This window comes from Brassica rapa, unplaced genomic scaffold (genome assembly GCF_000309985.2).
Source record: "Brassica rapa cultivar Chiifu-401-42 unplaced genomic scaffold, CAAS_Brap_v3.01 Scaffold0987, whole genome shotgun sequence".
Classification (NCBI taxonomy): Eukaryota; Viridiplantae; Streptophyta; class Magnoliopsida; order Brassicales; family Brassicaceae; genus Brassica; species Brassica rapa.
The window spans coordinates 1-4,912 of NW_022610923.1; positions in this window are offsets into that span (position 1 = coordinate 1).

Consider the following 4,912-nt stretch of genomic DNA (forward strand, 5'->3'; position numbering starts at 1 on the left):
TTGCATCATTGGTTCTGATTGAAACTGTTGTGCAGAGCTAATATACTCTCATGGATTGAACCTGTTGCATTCATATAGCGAATGCTTTAAGATTGTGCATTCATGTAGTAATGCATTTAAAAATGAGCCTAAATTGCAAATGTACTGGATAAGCTTTGCATTTAGAGAACTGTATAGACTTGCATTGTCATTGTTAGAATTGAAATCTGCTTGTCTTGACTCAGTCCAGTTCTGATTGTTGCTATGCCATAGATAAATCCATCAGTGATGTCTTATAAGCATTAGAAGTATGTCTAAGCTACTTGAATCATTGGCTTTTGATAAAACTAGTGAGCATAAGCATGAATTGAGTCACTCTTGTCGCCTTAATTGCATAAGTATCATCTAGACTTGTGTTCCATTTGGATTGAATCTGTTTCATTCATATAGTTAGTGTTATGATTTTAGAGAGTTAACAGGTATTGAAGAATTTAGAGAAAGTTAAAGTAAGATGAGATGATTTATGAAATGTAGAAGAGAACATGATGAACTAGAGAGAGAATATGATGAACTCGTGTTAATCATTAATCAAGACAGAGTTACAATATATAGAGAGAGACATTAGGGTATTCAGAAGCACTAAGCATGTGAGGTCAAGGATAAGGTTGCTTTAATTTGAATGTAAACCAATGGGGATGATCATCACGCTTAAGGCATCTTTGGGTGAGACTCCTTTTGCCTTTACAGCCTGTGCCAGACTGTCAGGATAAGCCGCGGTCACTCTATCCATCCAAACAGTCATATCTTCTATGGTAAATCCCCTTTGGCCGTTTACCTCTCTTACCCGGGTAACTTCTCTTCTTGGCCGAGTTATGGATCGACCCGGACAGTACGGACGGTACGGCCAGTACGGCCTCTTGTACGGCCTGGTCGATCCCTAACCTTCCATCCCTTTGCCTCCACATTCTCACATCCTTAACTCCCTAAGCCATCTTCTCACATATTGATCAACTCATTTCAACACTCCCCCTCAAGCTTAACTTAATAACTTAGTTAAGCTTGGAACCACCATGAGATCTTCCTCATTAAAAACCTCACCAAGGAAACCCAATGGGACAAAACCTTGATGAGGGAAAAAGAGTGAAGACCTCATGGCAAAAGGGGATCAGCTCCTTGGGGAAAGATCTATGAGCCCCAATCTGGTATGAATGGACTCCATAGTCTTTTGTCTCGCAGCCTTGGTGAACACATCCGCAAGTTGATCCTCACTCCTTGTATAGCATGGCAAGATCACTCCCAAGACAATCATCTGCCTCACCTTGTGGCAATCAACTTCAATGTGTTTGGTTCTCTCATGGAAGACAGAGTTGGTTGCAATGTGTATAGCCGCTTGATTATCACAATGCATAGTCATTGGAGTTCCCTGCTCTATCTCCAAGTGCTTCAAGATTCCTTTGATCCATACCAACTCATTGGTAAGCTTCAGCATTGCTCTATACTCAGCTTCAGCGCTTGAACAAGACACCACCTTCTGCTTCTTACTCTTCCAAGTCACCAAGTTGCCTCCAATGAATGTACAATAGCCAGTGGTTGATCTCCTGTCTGCTCTATCTCCAGCCCAATCCGCATCACAGTATCCCACCACTTCAGTGCTCTTGTTGCATCCCATCCACACTCCAAGGCTTGACGTCCCATTCAGATACAAGAGAAGTCTCTCCACCATGCGCCAGTGATGATCCTTTGGGACTTGCATATGCTGGCTCACTTGGTTCACCGCAAAGCATATGTCTGGTCGTGTGATTGTGAGGTAGATAAGCTTCCCTACTAGCTTCCTGTACAGCTTTGGATCATGAAAGGCCTTGCTGTCTTCAATCTCCCCCTCACGTGGAACCTTGTATCCATCTTCAAGAGGCATCTTTGCTGTCTTATCTCCTTGTATACCTGCATCTTTCAAAAGATCAAGTGTATACTTCCTTTGGGAAATGAACAATCCTTCCTTAGATCTACACAACTCAATTCCAAGGAAGTATTTCATTTCCCCTAAGTCTTTGATTTCAAACACAGATTTCAAAAACTCCTTTGTGGCTTTTATACCAGCCTTATCACTACCTGTTATGATAATGTCATCAACATATACAAGTAGACAGATGATACCTGAAGGTGTAGTGAGAGTGAAGAGGGTGTGATCCAACTCTGACTTCTTGAACCCACGCCCATTCAGAGTAGTGCTCAGCTTGTTGTACCATGCTCTAGGTGATTGCTTTAACCCATAGATTGCCTTCTTGAGTCTCAATACATTCCCTGGTTTCACCAGATGCTCTAGGCCTGGTGGTGGATGCATATACACTTCATCCTCTAGCTCTCCTTGAAGAAAGGCATTCTTCACATCCATCTGCCAAAGCTCCCACTCAAGGTTCACAGCAAGAGACAATACAATCCTTATTGTATGTAGCTTGGCAACAGGAGCAAAGGTGTCAATGTAGTCTTCCCCATATGTTTGAGTGTATCCTCTAGCCACCAGTCTTGTCTTCTTTCTCTCAATGGTTCCATCAGGTAGATACTTAATGGTGAATATCCACTTGCTGGTTACTGCCTTCTTTCCTTTTGGTAACTCACTTTCAAACCAAGTGTCATTCTTTATCATGGCATTTGCTTCATCTCCAACAGATTCCTTCCAATCTTGATGTAGCATTGCTTCTTCATATGATCTTGGTATACTGCTTATGATTTTAGAGAATAAGAAAGGTATTGAGTAGTTTAAGAGAGATTCAAGAGAGATTAGAGTGTTTAAGAGAAGATGTATGAGATTATCATGATGAACTAGAGAGAGAGACTCATAAACTCGTGTTATCTCTCATTAATCACCAAGAGTTACAATATATAGCAAAGAAAAGACTAGGGTTTCAGCTTAAGAGATAAGGTAAAGCATGTGTAGTCAAAGCTAAAGGGAGCGGATGGTTTGAACTAGCCAATGGAATGCTTCACACACTTTCAGCATATTCCAAGATGCTGATCACTTTACAGCTATGCCAGCCTGTCTTCTCCGCGTCTCCTTTCTTCCTTTCAACGGTCACAAGGCTTCTTAACACTCACGGTAACTCCAAAGTAACTTGGGTAAGGATGGTAAGTTTTGGTTGATGATGAAGTCGACCCGGGAAGGTAAGGCTTGTACGGCCAGTACGGTCAGTACGGATTGTACGGACTGGTCGACTTCATACCTCATCCTTTCCTTAACCCATCCTTCTCCTAATGCTTCCTTATACCCCAATCACTTCCCTTGCTTATACTCAACTCATTTCAACACTCCCCCTCAAGCTTGAATCCTAGAATCCATTCAAGCTTGGAACAGCCATGAGATCTTCCTCATTAAAAACCTCACCAAGGAAAACCCATTGGGACAAAACCTTGATGAGGGAAAAAGAGTAAAGACCTCATGGCAGAGGGGATCAGCTCCTTGGTGAAAGATCTATGAGCCCCAATCTGATGTGAATGGACTCCATAGTCTTTTGTCTTGCAGCTTTGGTGAACACATCCGCAAGTTGATCCTCACTCCTTGTATAGCATGGCAATATCACTCCCAAGGCAATCATCTGCCTCACCTTGTGACAATCAACTTCAATGTGCTTGGTTCTCTCATGGAAGACTGAGTTGGTTGCTATGTGTATAGCCGCTTGATTATCACAATGCATAGTCATTGGGGCTGCTTGCTCTATCTCCACATGCTTCAAGATCCCTTTGATCCATACCAACTCATTGGTAAGCTTCAGCATTGCTCTATACTCAGCTTCAGCACTTGAACAAGACACCACCTTCTGCTTCTTGCTCTTCCAAGTCACCAAGTTGCCTCCAATGAATGTACAGTAGCCGGTGGTTGATCTTCTGTCTGCTCTATCTCCAGCCCAATCCGCATCACAATATCCCACTACTTCAGTACTCTTGTTGCATCCCATCCAAACTCCAAGGCTTGATGTCCCGTTCAGATACAAGAGCAGTCTCTCCACCATGCGCCAGTGATGATCCTTTGGGACTTGCATATGCTGGCTCACTTGGTTCACAGCAAAGCAAATGTCTGGTCTTGTGATGGTGAGGTAGATGAGCTTCCCTACCAGCTTCCTGTATAGCTTTGGATCATGAAAGACCTTGCTATCTTCAATCTCCCCCTCACGTGGAATCTTGTATCCATCTTCAAGAGGCATCTTTGCTGTCTTATCTCCTTGTATACCTGCATCTTTCAAAAGATCAAGTGTATACTTCCTTTGGGAAATGAACAATCCTTCCTTAGATCTACACAACTCAATTCCAAGGAAGTATTTCATTTCTCCTAAGTCTTTGATTTCAAACACAGATTTCAAAAACTCCTTGGTGGCTTTTATACCAGCCTTATCACTACCTGTTATGATAATGTCATCCACATATACAAGTAGACAGATAATACCTGAGGGTGTAGTGAGAGTGAAGAGAGTGTGATCCAATTCAGACTTCTTGAACCCACGCCCATTTAAGGTAGTGCTTAGTTTGTTATACCATGCTCTAGGAGATTGCTTCAACCCATAGATAGCCTTCTTGAGTCTCAATACATTTCCAGGTTTCACAAGGTGCTCTAGACCTGGTGGAGGATGCATATACACTTCATCCTCTAGCTCTCCTTGAAGAAAAGCATTCTTCACATCCATCTGCCACAGCTCCCACTCAAGATTCACAGCAAGAGATAGTACAATTCTTATGGTATGGAGTTTGGCAACAGGAGCAAAGGTATCAATGTAGTCTTCCCCATATGTTTGAGTGTATCCTCTAGCCACCAATCTTGTCTTCTTCCTCTCAATAGTTCCATCAGGTAGATACTTGATAGTGAATATCCACTTGCTTGTTACTGCCTTCTTCCCTCTTGGCAGCTCACTCTCAAACCAAGTGTCATTCTTTATCATAGCATTTG